The 18,964-nt window shown below is 40.0% G+C and overlaps 1 protein-coding gene across 1 annotated transcript in view; it reads right to left on the bottom strand.

Moving 5' to 3' along the window:
• Positions 1–18,964, bottom strand: part of ADCY1 (adenylate cyclase 1) — a 380,962-nt gene that overhangs the window by 107,087 nt on the left and 254,911 nt on the right. The gene's annotated exons all lie outside the window — the stretch shown is intronic.

Below are 18,964 nucleotides of genomic sequence, written 5' to 3'. Positions count from 1 at the left end.
ATTATTTTTTAGGATTATTTATTAAATTATAATTTATGGTTTTGTGTTTCAAGTTTTATCATACCCGGAATGTTTACTAGACTCTTGTTCGGACAGATTTCAGTGAGTTATTCCTAAATTGCAGGTCTACAATAAAAAAAAATACATATTTCCATGCGAAAATATGGTACTGCTTTCAGCACCAAAAATCTGAAATAATCATACCGCCAGGGAGGTTAATGACTTCTCTAGGCATCCATACTTTTTACAGACATTGCTTATGGGGATTCTCATACAGTTTCTTAAATAAAGCTATAAAACTCTTTGTTCATAACATTTATGGAGGATAATAAAATGGCTTTGATTAGGCACTGCATGCTAACACTAGCAAAAGAATTCAGATTTATAGGTAATTTGCTACAAAGTCATTCATCTAACTAGGGTGGTTAACTTCTGTGGCCACAGTAACCCCATATTATGGGTTTAAACTGAACAGGATTCCTGTGAGTACTTCTTATCATAGCTTTGCTGAGTCTCCTCCACAATACCTCTTTAACATTGGACAAATCTAGTATTATGTTTAAAAATCTTAACCAGGACTTTTCAAAAGGTTGGAATCTCTTTCCCTCCTTCCCAAATGATTCCAATGTTAGATAACTCCAACCTCACCCCTGGTTTTATCTGAAAACAATGTAGAGGTTGAGGAATACCAAGGGAAACTAGATTCCTTCATTATACTAAGAAGAAAGCCTGGCCCCACCTCAAGCACATTGGGTAATTACTGAGTGTAATTTGGAAGTCATTATTTTCCTTAATACTATAACTTCCAAAAACATCCTTTTAAAACCAGCTAGCTAATTTGAAAAATTCTGTTCAGAGGCCTAGCATGTCATGTGATTTTCCCGGTTTTACAGATGCTGAATGAACCCCTTGAACAATTCATTCATTCCTTTATCTGAAAGTGAGAGTGTGATTTGGGAGACACTTAAGTGTCCGTTTATGACACACAGAATAGCTGAGATTCAGAGGATCACAGCTATTCTCTGGTCATTCACAGTTTATAACACCCAGGAGAATATGTTCAGCCCTTCTCTGGAGATCTGTGTTCTCCCTCCAGATTCTCCAGCCCAGAGCTGGAGAATCGGAGGGACCGAAAACTAAGCAGAGATAATTTACCTCTACTTAGTAAACTGATCTTTTACTGTAATCTCGCGAGATTATAGTAAAATCAGCCGTTTTCTAGAGTTTGTAGACCGTTCTCCAGCGTTTGGAGATCGTTCTCCCTTCGTTCGGGGAACTGCTTCATAAACTGCATTCACAGGAGAACTGTGTTCTCCGAGAATGCCGGAGAACTGATCAGCGATCTATTACCGCTGGTTCATAAACGGACACCCAAGACCATAACTCTTCCTCATTCAATATTCTACTATTTCCATTGGGTATCAGGAACTGGATATAAACTTCTCTCTAGATAGTACACAGTGCCAATTGTTGTTCACAAGTCTTTCCGTGACTTCTCTCCTTTGCTGAAGATGTAAGAAGTCCTGGAAATATTATCTGAATATTTTGAGAATGGGCTGTACTGAATGATCTTTGTATTGAGTATGGTGAGCAATATTAGAACTTAGCTTACAGGCGTGCATTTCAGGAATGCCCATGCTTTGTTCCTACTACATCTCAACCACCGTCTCATAAAGAAACATAAAACATTATTGACAATCTACCTAGTGAATATGGAAAGAACCTATATACCTTATCTCTGGAAACACATCAATCTGCTTCCGTATATCTCTGGTATGGTAAAGTTAATAAAACAATGTTAATGGAACATCTAAACACGTCCCAGCAAAACCAACATGATAAATGTTGACATTCCTAGTTTTACTAGACTGAATGTTAGAACTTCCAGGATACCATTCCCTACCGGCTAACCAAGCATCATAATCACGGCTAGCTCCAACCAAAATATGATAATGACTTACAGGATTTTTGAGGGTTATTTGCCTTTTTATTTCTTTTTCACTTCTCTGTTCTTCAATCCTATTCCACCTCTCACATTACCTCACGGCCTCTCCCTCTTCTTCCTCTTCTATTTGCAAATACTTCCTCAAAATGTTGAAAAAAATGACAAGAAAAATGTTCCTAATTTTTATTGGGGATACTCTAAATCAGTGTTTTTCAACCTTTTTTGTGCAAAGGCACACTTTTTTCATGAAAAAAATCACGAGGCACACCACCATTAGAAAATGTTAAAAAAATTTACCTCTGTGCCTATATTGACTATATATAAAGTAATTCTCTTGAATAGGAATCAAACACAAAGAAATTATTTTATAATTACTTTATTATGAAATAATAAAGTATTTTATAATTGGACCCGGGGGCCGGACCAAGAGTAGATTAATGATGTGTATGTGTCATCCATAGTAAGCATAGTAATTAATCCCCCATATAGTAATTCATCCCCCATAGTAATTCATCCCCCATATAGTAATTCATCCCCCATAGTAATTCATCCCCCATATAGTAATTCATCCCCCATAGTAATTCATCCCCCATATAGTAATTCATCCCCCATAGTAATTCATCCCCCATATAGTAATTCATCCCCCATAGTAATTCATCCCCCATATAGTAATTCATCCCCCCTATAGTAATTCATCCCCCATATAGTAATTCATCCCCCATATAGTAATTCATCCCCCCTATAGTAATTCATCCCCCCTATAGTAATTCATCCCCCATAGTAATTCATCCCCCCTATAGTAATTAATCCCCCATATAGTAATTCATCCCCCATAGTAATTCATCCCCCATAGTAATTCATCCCCCCTATAGTAATTCATCCCCCATAGTAATTCATCCCCCATATAGTAATTCATCCCCCATAGTAATTCATCCCCCATATTAATTCATCCCCCATATTAAGTCCCCAAGCCCCCCCTGTGTCAATTCACTTACCTTTGCTCCACGCGTTCCTCTCGCCGTTCCGGTGTAGCATGAAAATCTGTCTCCTATGAGGATCTGTCCCCCTCGACGTATCTGCGCATGTGCCAGTTTCAGGCATTAGCAGCCGATCTCCGGCACATGCGCAGATACGTCGAGGGGGACAGATCATCCTGACAGTATCACACTCCGCGGGCCGGATTAAAAGGTCCGCCGGGCCGTAGTTTGCCCATTGCTGTTCTAATCATTGGTCTATTTGTGAGCCGAGGCCACGTTACGGATGAAATTGCAATTTTTCCCACGGCACACCGGACAATATCTCACACTAGTGTGCCGCGGCACAGTGGTTGAAAAACGTGTCTAGCAGCACATTTAGCAGATGCAACAATCTGACAATCTGAGATACAAATGCGACAGACTTACCATAATATCACATTTCATGTAATAAATGTACTGTACCTCTTTGTGCTCATTGTTTTGTCAGATTAGGTGAAAGTGTGCAGATTTGGCAATTTGCTGCAAATCGCCTATAAAATAGTTTTCAGAAAAGCATTTAAGAAGTTACTTTCACTTAATTGCACCTGTTTAACAAATGGTCCTGTCAGGAATCCAACTGCGGTAGCCTCTAGCACTCCACAGACCGGAATCCCCCAAGGCGCGGAATCTAAGCTCCGACCTGCTTGTTCACCAGGGCCCCTGATGGTGGGGATGGACTTGGAGCAAGCCGAGACCAGGTCGCGGCCCCTGGGTTCACCCAGCTGTGGTAGAGGCACCGTTGAAGGTGTATAGTGGGTAAGAGTCTGATGTGAGGAGGTAGCTAGAGCAGCGTCGGGCAGGCCGGGTCGGTAACAGTGGTGGCGGTGTGGTACAGAATCAGCAGACAGAGGGATAAACAGGTCACAAGCCGGGTTCGTCAACAGGAGGTCAGAACGTGCGGGGTTAAGCAGGAGAATGGTCAGACAAAGCCAGGGATCAGAACAGGAGACGGACAGCAAATCAGGGTCAGGCAGGGTCGGCAACAAACAATCTACTCTCAGGAACACAGATAAGACCATACGGCACGTCATTGCAGTCTGATCTTGTTTTAAGTAGGGCGCCCTGATTGGTGCCAGGCTCGCACCCGCGATCGCGCATGCGCAAGCGCCACTGCAATCGTGGCTGCCCTGGTCCCAATGCTCGCACGCTAGTGCGGCCGGGCACACTGCCCATGCGCAGATCCGCACGCAATCGAGGCAGCCGCTGGGGTCCCTGTCAGGTCCTGATGACTACTTAATATTGTGACACATCACTGTATTAATTCTGCGACAATCTAGTTTGTCACACTTGCGACAAATGTGGCACGAAGTGGTGCAGGACAAAAGTTCAACTGCAAGCGGCAGCACATGAACTGTGAATGACTACAACATTTGGAAAGCTCAACTGTGCTTATTTATTTATTAAATGTGTTCTTTTACAGCTCTTGCACACGGCTAGTTTGATTTTAGGCATTCGGGCATCTTTTTTACTGACATCATGCATTACCGTGGTAATCCACGTATTTATTTATGAGGAAGGGGGTACAGCTCCCGAAACGCGCTAGCATATCCGCATCATTAGACACAGCCATATTGTGACTGTTTTTGTGGACCACCTTACTGCTTTTTATCACGTTGGTTTGTGAGTATATAATCCTTTTTTATTAATAAATACATGGATTACCACGGTAATGCACGATGAGAGTGTGCCCTTGTTTTTTTGTTTTTTTTTCCACCAGTGGCCATATTACCTGATCTCAGAAGGGCAGCACCTCTTCGGTTGGCATTTTGACATGTCCTTGGTTTGCATGAAGATTTGAGTTCTGTTTTGTTCATCTTTTTTACTGATCTAAATGCAGCCCATCGTGCCCTTTCAATTGGCATGTACACACAGGTGTGTAATCATCAGTAAGCTAGTGATGCATTTAGATCAGTAAAAAAAAAAGAAATCTGCGCTGCTGGTCAGTATTTTATGCATGAACCTTGAGCATGAGTATAAATCACACCTCCCCTGAACAGCAGATTATAATATAGCTAGAAGAATGTCACGCACCTACACATGTGTTTACTATATGGACCATACCTTTTGCACAGGAACTTTCTGAAAGGAAGATTTGGAGTTTTTGCATCAGAACTAGGTACAAGGACCCTTGTGGCTGTTTCTATTGCTTATATCACTGTGTTTTTGAGACTACCTCTGTTGAGTAGATCTCTTATCTAACATAAGTTAAATATTTGAAAAAATGTACTAAAGATAATTTTATTATGCATAATTACACTGAGAATTCTGCTAATACTGGAGCCATTAATGCTAATGTGCTAAACATTTATTAAGTGTTCTTACATGGCGACCACTTCCTGTTATCTCACATATATATTCTTATTATTATAGCCAAATTTACCCCCCTAACTCCTCCCACAGTTTTTACACTACATAGACAGTAATATACCGAAACGTGCGGATTGTTCCCGATTGGTGTGCTCTTACTTTGTGGAACGTTTCGCCGAATGGTTCACAGAATATCGCCATTTTTGTGGTGAAATTGGTCCCATAGGAATGAATGGTGGAATGTTGAAAACTAGAGTGGGATCTGACAAAAGCTAGAGTGTGAGCTGAAAATTCAGGACATGATTTCTAAACTGCCATCACTCCCTCATTTTCAAGCCCACCTACACAAATCTTATATCAAAACGTTCAGCTATCCCTGCTGCCACTAAAAATGTCCACGCTAAGCCATAGTCCTGATAGTTTTCACAATATGACCATTTGTTTGAAACTCACGCCGCCCATTGACATTCATTGAAATGCCACCTCAAATTTGAAGGGCAATTTCTAAACAGCGACTGTGCCTTCATTTTTAATATTTCAGAGACATACAATGCATCAAAATGTAGGTCTGGGTCTTGTGATTCTCACAATATAAAGCTCTTCGGTGTAGGATTTATAATTTTTAAACTACAACTGTTTGAATTCGGCAACCGCCAGGGAAGTGAGCAAGTTGGAGCAGTTTGTTTTTAACCGCTCTTCTCTGCCCTTGCTGTAGAGTGAGTTGCCACAGGAACCCAGGTGTGTGAGCAGGCAGCAGAGTGACAAAAGTTAGAGTGTGAGCTGCAAAATCTGGACATGATTTCTAAACTGACACCACTCCCTCATTTTCAAGCCCTAGACTACTGGTGGAGGCAAGAACACTTCACACAATTTCCCCAGAAATTGTAGCTTTTCTAGTTTGCTTAAACAATTACATTCTATAAAATAAAAACAATGAAATATTTGGCCTTAATTTATTGTGTGCAAACTTAATGATGCTGAAAAAATGGTACTAAACTTAACTGGTCTGAGCAGACTGCTGCAAATGTGACATTATTAGGTTTGGAATATGGAAACATATACAGCATGGTAAAAAATAATTCCTCAGTTTGGATGAAAGATAAATATCCAATAATATATAAATGGTAGTACAATTTGTATAGGTTTTCTGTACAATGTACATGGATATGTTCTGTATTTTACTATATGTATAGGATGTACCAGGGGCGGACTGACAACTCATGGGGTCCCTGGGCAATAGGGGATCATGGGGCCCCTGTGTCCTTGCCCAAACTCAAAAAAGCCTATGAAAAAGGTACCAGGGGCATCTCATGGGGCCCCCTCCTGACCCTGGGCCCTCGGGCAGTGCCCGAGTTTCCAAATGGTCAGTCCGCCCCTGGGATGTACTACATGACTGAAGGAACATAAGAGAAACACTAAGAAATAGTTTAAAACCACATGTTAATAACATATATTGAACAAAGTATGTTTTTTATTATAAATCATACTTACCTAGGTGGATGCATCTGTACCCCACCAGCTCTATGGGCGAGAACTGAGTGATTGAACACCGCTGATCACTCAGTTCTCCCTGCCACTCTGAGCAGAGAGTTCTGACTGTCAGTCACCGCTGTCTGCTCTGCCCCCCCTCCAGCGCTCACTGGAGCACTGGGCTGTGGAGGAGGTTGAAGGGGCCAGCTCAGGTTCTTGTGGGATTGTTGAGAGGCTGAGTCAGGTGCCGGTCCAGGATCCTGGGTGAATCCTGACCATAGGATTGCGATCTTTCCCCAGGACCAGGTAAGTGACGTCAGGTGAAAACAAACTTAAGCCCGCTGTCAGCTAAAAATTTGGATCACTGAAGTGCAGAACTAACTGCACTCCTGTGAGCCGCAGGAGAAATACAACCAAAAAAGCTTAATCCCATATCCCATTTTCATTAACACCCGGGTCTCAATGTATATGTCGGACAATCTACTCAAAACTCTACCCAAAACATTTTTGTTTTGTTTTAAATAAAGGAACGTTTACCAGGTTTGAAGTGTTCTCTGTGTTCATCACTAAACGTTTTGGCTGGAGTAGGGCTAGCAATCTTATGTTGCATCTAAAACCAGTAAAAACCAGTAAAAACTTTATATCCTCATCTTTACGTATACTGAAGTACTAGGAAACATTATAGCTCTTTTATGCTTTCTCATCAGAACCAAAAGGAACTTAATCCCACTAGATAATGAAGAAGACAGAACAGACACGTAATTACCATGAATGACTCAATTTAAAAGCAATAACAGCAAAATTAATTGAAATATGAATCATAGCCTGCTTTTCCTGAAATTGATTGCTGTTGCTGTAAATTTTTTGTTGCTGTGGAACTAGTATTTTTCACCTAAATCATTAAGACAGAAAGAATCACATGTATGGCACAGTCAAATGAAATGATATTATTCTGCACATGCTTTACAGGCATACATTTATTTTCATGGTTCAATTACTGCTTCCCCCTGCACTGTAATTGATACCATAAATAACATTTGCATTTAGGATTTTGTGCACTACATAGCAACTAATCTTCTTCAAAGTATTAACTGTATCATAGCAAGGTCTTTTTCATGGTAACCACAGCAAATGCTGCCATGTAACAGTATTTAGATTTAAAGCTAACAATTGGTAACTGATTTACATATCTACCAAAAAATTGCACTATTTTTTTTAGTGGAAGAGGCAGCAGAAGGGGACAACATGCCTTTTTTTTTATTTTCAAGCATATAATTAAAAACTCTTAAACGATGAGTTCACCTTTTTTTTTTTTTCTAAATTCCAGCTCAACAATGTATCAATCTAGCATTAACCACTTGCCCTGCTGAGGATTTACCCCCCTAATGACCACGCCTCTTTTTGCTACTCGGCGCTGCACTAATTCAACTGATAATTGCGCGGTCATGCAATGCTGCACCCAAACAAAATTTACGTCCTTTTTTTCACACAAATAGAGCTTTCTTTTGGTGGTATTTGATCACCTGTGCGCTTTTTATTTTTCACGCTATAAACAAAAAAAGGCCAAAAATTTTGAAGAAAAACAATATTTTTTACTTTCAGCTATAAAAAATATATAGTAAACTCAAAGTTAGTTATTAACTTAGGCCAAAATGTATTCTGCTCCATGTTTTTGGTAAAAAAAATCCCAATAAGTGTATATTGATTGCTTTGTGTGGAAGTTATAGCGTCTACAAACTATGGTATAGATATTGCAATTTACGACATTTTCTTGCTATACAGCACTGCACTAGTTTAACGGACAATTGCGCGGTCATGCAATACGGTACATAAATGACATTTACATCCTTTTTTTTCCCTACAAATTGAGCTTTCTTTCGGTGGTATTTGATCACCTGTGCGTTTTTTATTTTTTGCGCTGTAAAAAAAAGGCTGACAATTTTGAGGAAAAAAAACAATATTTTGGACTTTTTGCTATAAAACATGTCCCGTAAAAAAAAATGTAAAAATCAAATTTAGTCATAAATTTCTGGCAAAATGCATTCTGCGACAATTAATTGGTTTACATGAAAGTTATAGCGTTTACAAATGGCAGGAAAGATAGTGGGATTTTTAATTTTTTTTGATACTATCGACTTATGGCGGCGATCAGTGACTTATGGCGGGACTGCGGTACTGCGGCGGACATTCTGACACTGGGGGGGAACTGACTTGGGGTCACTAACATCCCCAGTGACACCAATACAGTGATCAGTGCAAAAAAAAAACCACTGACACTGTACTAATGGCACTGGGGAGGAAGGGGTTAACTTTATTATTCAGTGAAAGGGTTAACTGTGTGAGGAGATTGTTTTACTAGGGGGCGGGGGTGTGTACTGCAGGGAGACACACTGATCCGGACAGATAAACTCTTCTGTCCCGATCAGCGTGTCAGGAGCTGTCAGGGAACTGACAGAAAGCACAGCTACTGCAGCTGTGCTCTCTGTCAGTGATTGCCAGTAATCGCCGGGACATAGCCGGTAACGACCGGCTGTGACCCGGTGACTGACATCCGCAGCCGTGATCGGCGGGACAGGTAGGGCATAATTGTGATGATTATGGCTTACAGCTCATGAAAACCCCAAATCCACAATCTCAGAAAATGAGAATATTGTGAAAAGGTGCAATATTCTCGGCTCAAAGTGTCCCACTCTAATCAGCTAATTAATCCATAACACCTGCAAAGGGTTCCTGAGCCTTTAAATGGTCTCTCAGTCTGGTTCAGTAGGAATCACAATCATGGGAAAGAATGCTGACCTGACAGTTGTGCAGAAAACCATCATTGACACCCTCCATAAGGAGGGAAAGCCTCAAAAGGTAATTGCAAAAGAAGTTGGATGTTCCCAAAGTGCTGTATCAAAGCACATTAATAGAAAGTTATGTGGAAGGGAAAAGTGTGGAAAAAAAAGGTGCACAAGCAGCAGGGATGACTGCAGCCTGGAGAGGATTGTCAGGGAAGGCCATTCAAAAGTGTTGGGGACTTTCACAAGGAGTGGACTGAGGCTGGAGTCAGTGCATCAAGAGCCACCACACACAGATGGATCCTGGACATGGGCTTCAAATGTCGTATTCTTCTTGTCTAGCCGCTCCTGAACAACAAACGTCAGAAGTGTCTTACCTGGGCTAAAGAAAAACAGGCCTGGTGTGTTGCTCAGTGGTCCAAAATCCTCTTTTCTGATGAGAGAAACTTTTGCATCTCATTTGGAAACCAAGGACCCAGAGAATGGAGGAAGAATGGAGAGGCACACACTGCAAGATGCTTGAAGTCCAGTGTGAAGTTTCCACAGTCTGTGTTGATTTGGGGAGCCATGTCATCTGCTGGTGTTGGTCCACTGTGCTTCATTAAGTCCAGGGTCAACGCAGCCGTCTACCAGGAGACTTTGGAGCACTTCATGCTTCCTTCCACAGACGAGCTTTATGGGGATGCTGACTTCATTTTCCAGCAGGACTTGGCACCTGCCCACACTGCCAAAAGCACCAAAACCTGGTTCAATGACCGTGGGATTACTGTGCTTGATTGGCCAGCAAACTCGCCTGACCTGAACCCCATAGAGAATATATGGGGCATTGCCAAAAGAAAGATGAGAGACATGAGACCGAACAATGCAGAAGAGCTGAAGGCCGCTATTGAAGCATCCTGGTCTTCCATAACATCTCAGCAGTGCCACAGGCTGATAGCTTCCATGCCACGCCGCATTGAGGCACTAATTGCTGCAAAAGGGGCCCAAACCAAGTACTGAGTACATATGCATGCTTCTACTTTTCAGAGGTCTGATATTGTTCTATGTACAATCCTTGTTTTATTGATTGCATGTAATATTCTCATTTTCTGAGATTGTGGATTTGGGGTTTTCATGAGCTGTAAGCCATAATCATCACAATGATGACAAATCACGGCTTGAACTATCTTGCTTTGCATGTAATGAGTCTATCTCATATATTAGTTTCACCTTTTAAGTTGCATTACTGAAATAAATGAACTTTTACACGATATTCTAATTTTTTTAGTTTCACCTGTATGCGTGATTTTGCAGTTCCAGGTAGGGGAACTACCTGCGCCGCCATTCGTGGTCTAGGCTGTCAATCACCAGGTCCTGGCCGATGATTTCTTGCCGGCACCCGGCGATCGTTGAGTATCTCTGATGGGGGAGAGACCTGTGTATAATCAACACAGATCTCTCCCCTGTCAGCTCCTGCACACTGCTTTGTATGGCTCTGCACAGCAGAGCCATACAAAGTAGTGTGCTTACAGTGCAAAGCACTCACACAGCACACAGTATAACAGCACACAGTTAACCCTTTGATCAGCCCACATGTTAACCCCTTCCTGCCCAGTTCCATTAGTACAGTGTCAGTGCTTTTTATTAGCACTGATCACTGTATTGGTGTCACTGCGGATGTCAGTGACACCAAATCAAGTCAAAATGCCCGTCGCAGTCCCGTTTTAAGTCGCTGATCGCCACCATTACTAGTAAAAAAAAAAAAAATAAGACAGAAAATTCCAGTATATATACCGCCATTTGTAAACACTATAACTTTCACATAAACCAATTAATTTACATGTATTGGGATTTTTGTTTAGCAAAGACATGTCACAGAATACATTGGCCTACATTTGTGCTGAAATTTGATTTTGTACATTTTTTTACTGGACAGGTTTAATAGCAAAGAGTCAAAAATATAGGTTTCTTTTTCAAAATTGTCATTTTTTTTTGTTGATAGCGCAAAAAATAAAAAATGCACAGGCGATCAATTACCACCGAAAGAAAGCTCTATTTGTGGGAAAAAAAGGACGTAAATTTCATTTGGGTGCAGTGTTGCATGACCGCGCAATTGTCAGTTAAAGTAACGCAGCGCCGTATCGCTAAAAATGGCCTGGTCAGGAAGGGGGGTAAACCCTCTGGAGGGCAAGGGGTTAACTTTCATCTAGCATAGATCATTCATTTTGGCAGATTGTGCTGAGAAGTCAGATAACAGCCTATGTGGATAGCTGTAGTATTGAAAATTGTGTTCTGGGTTCTGTAAAGTTCACCATACACTATACAATCTGATTGTACGATCTCCTTTAAATCTACTATGAACAATGTAGTACAAGGACCTGCCTGATTGGATACAGAGTAAATGGATAGATAGGCGGGTGCTCCTATTCCATAGTTCTGGAAAATTGAAAGGAAATTGTACAGAGATTGTACAATCTCTGTACAATTTCCTTTAGATTTTCCAGAACTATGGAATAGGAGGACCCGCCTATCTGTCCATTTACTTTGTATCCAATCAGGCAGGCCCTTGCACTACATGGTTGATGGTAGATCTAAAGGAGATTGTACAATCAGATTGTATAGTGTATGGTGAACTTTACAGAACCCAGAACACAATTCTCCTGTTTGCGATACTACGGCTCTATCCACATAGGCTATTAACTGATCTCTCAGCACATTGAAATGCCAAAATGAATGATCTATGCTAGATGAAAGTTAAGATGATACTAAACTCACAACGGTACAATCAGTCTGTAGATGCAGTAATGCATGCTTGTTATACTCACTGTGGAACCTAAGGGGTTAATCCTCTGCATTGTGTAAAAAGGCTGTTTGATTCTGATTGCTCTGTTCCTCCCATTGTTTATGTGACCACCTCTTATCTCCTGATACGACAGACTGAACCGTAGGCATTTTGCACATGCTCAGTTTGGTATGTATTGCTAGAGAGGTTTTTTTTTTTTTTTTTTTTGCTTGGGAGAGGGGTTACTCCTCTGCTTTGTGTAAAAAGGCTGTTTGATTCTGATTGCTCTGTTCCTCCCCTTGTTTATGCGACCACCTCTTACCTCCTGATAAGACAGACTGAACCGTAGGCATTTTGCACATGCTCAGTTTGGTATGTATTGCTAGAGAGGTTTTTTTTTTTTTTTTTGCTTGGGAGAGGGGTTAATCCTCTGCTTTGTGTAAAAAGGCTGTTTGATTCTGCTTGCTCTGTTCCTCCCCTTGTTTATGCGACCACCTCTTATCTCCTGATAAGACAGACTGATCCGTAGGCATTTTGCACATGCTCAGTTTGGTGTGTATTGCTAGAGAGGTTTTTTTTTTTTGCTTGGGAGAGTGCATCTGATCAGCACAGGGCCAATCGGCACTGGTCAGGCAGAGGTCAGGGATTTTGATTTCTCCTAAAGCAGAAAGAAAACTCCTCCTACAAGTTTTAGCTAGTGCTTGGCTGAACACTGATAGAAGCCACAAGACTGCTCTAACTTCTGATGAGAATATGAGGTATTTGCATAAACGAGGTATTTAGCAGTTTATATTTACTAAAATAATTTACTAAAATAATTGCATTTCCATGTTGTGTGTACTGTGGGAGACCAGATATAGTGAATGAAGGGTCCTGGGTTTAGGAACACTTCAAGGTAGGAAAAAAAAAAGATTTTTATGCAGCCATCTGGACAACGACATAAAGGTGTATAGAAAAAATGAAAAGCTTTTGAGTTTCATCAATGCTATACTGGCATATGGGGGAGCTGGTACTTAAAAAAAAAAGAAAGTGAACAAAAGGGAACTTATCCTTTAAAGGTAACCAGGAATATTGTTCATGTAACTATGTAGCTTGATGTCTCTGAAATACGAGAGGCAATAATTTAAGGTGGCAAGTGTTATTCTGTTGGGAGAGGTTGGTGATCACGTGAGCACTTGGCGCATAAGGAATATTGCTGGATATTTGTGCATTTTTTTTAATGTATACATATTAATGTTTGTAATCACAGCGCTGCAGCTGATGAGCTCTTTTTTCGTTTATTAGATTTGATGTATTTAATAAATCCCTAAGCTGGGAGATAGAGGGTTTTAATTGGTTTTAATGTGTGTGTTTTGGGGGTAAATTAATAAATAAAAAAATATTAATTGGACAAATAAATAAAAGAGTTTCATACAAAGATTGTAGCTTCTCTAGAAAGGTGTACGACCACAGGGAAATATCTCTTATTATTGAGGGGAAGTGAGTATTTAACCTCCCTGGCGGTATGATTATTTCAGATTTTTGGTGCTGAAAGCGGTACCATTATTTTGCATGGAAATATGTAGTTTTTTTATTGTAGGCTGTAATATTTAGGAATAACTCACTGAAATCTGTCCAAACAAGAGTCTAGTAAACATCCCGGGTAGGATAAAATTTGAAACACGAAATCATAAATTATAATTTAATAAATAATCATAAAAAATAATAATATAATAATAATAAATTTAATTCAATAATATAATCAAACCAAAAACACTGAAATTTGAAATAGAGCCCCAAGTTCGCACTTCGCTGAGCAAAGTCGCAAAATCGTTTTCAGTGCCTGATGACGAATTTCCCCCACGAATCATTATCACTCAATTCTGCAAGTGGTTCTGATTTACTATCTCTGTTCTCTAGCCGGTCTAAACACGCTTTTGACGTAAAGGGACACTTTTTGGACGCCATGGACATTTCTCAGTTTCCAGGCAGAAAGAACAGTCAAAATGTAGGCAGGGCGCCGGACAAAGCACTCGGGACAAAATGTATGTGAAATGGGTTGAAACAGCAATATTTTACTATGTAAAATTTGTTTGGAAAAAAATGTCATTTTTTTAAATTTTCAAATTTGCCGCCGGCGCCCGTACGTCCCGACGTCACAGGGACCGGAACACAGAAGCCGGATGCCGGGATCGGCCGGAGGAGATGGCCGGGGACGCTGCAGGGGACACATCGCGGGAGCGAAGGACAAGGTAAGCTCTGCAGGGACTCCCTATGCAGCGCCGCATGGTAAGCCCGAGTGTAGCTCGGGGTTACCGCTTTTGGTACTGACATTTTACCCCGAGCTACACTCGGGAATACCGCCAGGGAGGTTAAAAAACAAAATTTAGTTTGTGCTTATTACACTGGAACAAATAACACGTAAAAAATGAAATACATATTAAAAAAAACTCATTTTTTTTCCTATAAAATCATGTAAACAGTTGTATTGCCCAGATACTGTACATATTTAAACATGAACTCCTGTTTGCTCTGATTACACTTATCGGTTCTTCACAAAATGTGTTGATTCTACAATAATATGCATATTTTATAATGTATAGCCTATCTTCATTTCCAGACACTTTGGATATATGAGAAGGTTTTAGGTTGCTAATACACCATAGCTCCTACTAAAATAATATTTTATTTGTGTACCCGCTGTTTTCTTTAGCAAATTTAATAGTATATATTTTGTATTTGTATGTGTTTCAGTTTTTTTTTTTCAATTCTGGCACTGTTCAGCCATACAAACACATTCTAAAACATAAGCCACTTTTGATTCAAACTGGCATCTTTTCTGAATATTTTAGCATTCTGGCCCCATACTGTTTTCTAAATGCCACTGTATTTCCAGGTGTAGAGCTGTTACACTAAGTTTAGACCAGGCAGGAACTATATTTGAGGGCTTGTTGGCCAACTTTTATTAACAAAAAAAAGACAGTTCAAGCAAAAATAGTTTCCAGTGTCAGTATTGCATCGGTTCAATCAAAAAGGATCCTGGCTAACAAATATTTAAACTAGGATCGGGGGGGGAGGGAGAATTAGACGGGGTAGACAGATCAGACAGGAGTCAGTCCGTATTGCTGGGTGGAATGGGGAAAGATAGGGGGAGGGCAATGGTAGATGATAAGAAGGTACCAATTCCACAACCAGTGGAATTGGTACCATTTGTATGAAAATAAAAAATATGCAAAATACGTGTGCACAAGGTGTCAATGGATTAAAGTGTTTGTTCACCAATGCGAGAAGTCTGCCATGCAAAATACGTGAGTTGGAAGCTTTGGTGCATGAAGAGAACTAGGATTTAATTGGTATTCCTGAATCTTGGCTTCATTCTTCACATGACTGGGCCATTAATATTCCTGGCTATGTTCTCTTTCGGAGAGACAGGGTAAATAGGAAAGGTGGTGGTGTCTGTCTCTATGTGAGAAGTGATCTCAGAGCGAGTGTGAAAGAGGACCTAGTTGGTGAAGAGTGTGATGAGGCTGAAGTATTATGGGTGGAACTGCACATGGGGGTGCGTACTACAAAGGTAATCATTGGAGTTTAGAGAGGTAAATGAGCACTAACATCAACTGACCTGCTGAAACACCAAAAAGGTACCAAAAAACCTCCAAAACATCAATATAAAATGGGTGCAGCGCTAAAACCATAACATAATAGACTACTTCTTTCTTCAGAATAACAAAAGATTGATGAGGATAAATGGCGTGACTCAGGACCACGACTGCACAAGGGAAAATATGACAAGAAGAGAGCTTTAACAACCCACAGAGCTGCATTAGGAGAACGGCAGAGCCATTGCTGACAACAGAGGAAGCAGTGAGGGAACTCCAGACCAAACCATACTTACCTTGAAAAGGGGCCTCCAGTTGACCTACTGAGACTGTTATCTCTAAATGCGCAATTTGATTGCGCATCTGGTGAGTGCTCAATCTTTACATTACCGGACACATCACCATAGCATTAGATAGATCACCAACAATTGAAGATCATCATCAGATCTTCCATACACCTATCTTTGGACACTGTAATTACTATACCAGCACTTTATTAAGCACTATTGGTCACTATATAGTGACAAAGATATATGTTGTCACCAAGTCACTTTATTCGCTGTTTTATTAGCGCCTTGTTACACATCACTGGTCACTTTATTGAACATTTGCATATATATTCATAATTTATTGTATATGTGACTATTATACTTTTACACTTGGTATTATGTTATGGTTTTAGCGCTGCACCCATTTTATATTGAATCATTGGAGTTTGTTATAGGACTTCCAGTGTTAATGAGGAGGTGGAAACTCAGCTCCTTGCACAGATTGAAAGGGTTGCAAGGGCTGCGACAGTGATAATAATGGGGGATTTTAACTACCCGGAAATTGACTAGAGTAATGGTACTGCAGGAACAGTTAAAGGGCAAACATTTGTTAAAAGGACAATTTTATGGTACAGTTCATAGAAGCCCCAACTAGGAATGATGCTCTACTGGACCTGGTAATCTCAAACCATGCAGAGCTTATTACGAATATCCATATAAAAGAACATCTGGGTAGCAGTGACCATAACATGATTTCATTTATTGCTAGCTGTAAACAGCAAGCACATACGGGAAAAATAAAAACGCTCAATTTCAACTGAGCTAATTTTCCAAGGCTGAGAGCTGCTCTCCAAGACTTAGACTGGGAGGGAATATTGGTATCGATGATCACAACACAGAAATGGGAGTTCTTCAAAAAGACTGTATGTGAACATATAGATCTTCATTGTAACAGCAAAGTGTAAAAAAAAAAAAACCCTGATCACCCCATCAGAGTAGTACAGTAGACTGCCACCAGTCAGTGTCCTTGATTGTCGCCACATCAGTCATATGATGATGCTGTACTGCACTGGTGACAGTATGAAAAAAAAAACAACATTTATTCAATTTCTTAATTTTCAAAAAATTGTGACAAAAAATTACAACTTCAAAAAACTTGTCTTGCCTGCTAAATGCCTCAGAGCATCTATTTTCCTGGTGTTTTAAGGCCTCAACAAATGAGGCTCTCAGTACATCAGGATCAAATATATATACCATAGTTTGTAAATGCTATAACTTATAACTTACATTACTTATGAGACATGTAGCAGGATACATTTTGTCCTAAATTTATGATGAAATTTTATTTTATTGAACTCCATGAGTTGAGATCTTGCATGGTGCACCAGACCTAGGGAGACTGACAGTTGTTTTTTGTTTCTTCCATTTGCGAATGATTTCACCAACTGTTGTCACCTTTTCACCAAGCTGCTTGGCGATAGTTTGGTAGCCCAGTCCAGCCTTGTGTAGGTCTACAATCTTGTCCCTGCCATCCTTGGAAAGCTCTTTGGTCTTTGCCATGGTGGAGAGTTTGGAATCTGATTGTTTGATTGCTCCTGTGGACAGGTGTCTTTTATACAGATAACAAAATGAGATTAGCAGCACTCCCTTTAAGAGACTGCTTCTAAGCTCAGCTTGTTACCTGTATTAAAGACACCTGGTAGCCAGAAATCCTGCTGAATGATAGGGGATCAAATACTTATTTCCCTCATGAACATGCAAATCAGTGCATAATTTGTTAGAGATGCATTTCTTTTGAAATTTGTGTTGCTATTCTGTCTCTCAGTGTTACAATACTCCTACCATTTGATTTTTAGACTGATCATTTCTTTGTGAGTGGGCAAACATTCAAAATCAGCAGGGGATCAAATACTTATTTCCTTCACTGTATATGGTGACCAAATAACGCCACATATAATGGGTCTACCCAGTGGATGCACGGGGTCCTTGTGAATTTCTGTAGATAATAAATCAAGGGATGCAAAGAGCAGAGAGTGTAAGAAAATCTCTCTTCTTGTTATTCAAACCCCCTTCACCATAAACTCAGTTTATTGACTTTCTTAATTCCTTTTTTTAAATCTCATGGTAGGATTGGTATGCATAATACTGTATGCATCTTTACCAGCAAGGAGTTTGTTCATCTAATTCACATAATCTTTATTTAAAACCACAATTGCCTTGCACTTGTCAGCTGCTTTTATTACCAGATCTATATTTTTAGTGAGACATTTAATCCCCAGATCAAGTTCATGAAAATAATTATTAATCTTTGTGTTCTTATTATTCAACTTCTTCACTTCTGCAGTCATCATTCTTTAACCTCCCTGGCGGTATGATTATTTCCGATTTTTTGTGCTGAAAGCGGTACCATTTTTTTGCATGGAAATATGTAGTTTTTTTTATTGTAGGCTGTAATTTTTAGGAATAACTCACTGAAATCTGTCCGAACAAGAGTCTAGTAAACATCCCGGGTAGGATAAAACTTGAAACACGAAATCATAAATTATAATTTAATAAATAATTATAAAAAATAATAATATAATAATAATAAATTTAATTCAATAATATAATCAAACCAAAAACACTGAAATTTGAAATACAGAGGCAATTTCGCACATCGCTGAGCAAAGTCGCAAAATCGTTTTCAGTGTCTGATGAGGAATTTCCCCCATGAATCATTATCACTCAATTCTGCAAGTAGTTCTGATTTACTATCTCTGTTCTCTAGCCGGTCTAAAACCGCTTTTGACATAAAGGGACGCTTTTTGGACGCCATGGACTTTTCTAAGTTTCCAGGCA

Source organism: Staurois parvus, unplaced genomic scaffold, assembly GCF_062004578.1.
Source record: "Staurois parvus isolate SC_StPar_1 unplaced genomic scaffold, SC_StPar_1.0 ptg000077l, whole genome shotgun sequence".
NCBI classification, from domain to species: Eukaryota; Metazoa; Chordata; class Amphibia; order Anura; family Ranidae; genus Staurois; species Staurois parvus.
This window is presented reverse-complemented; position numbering and strand designations above follow the sequence as displayed.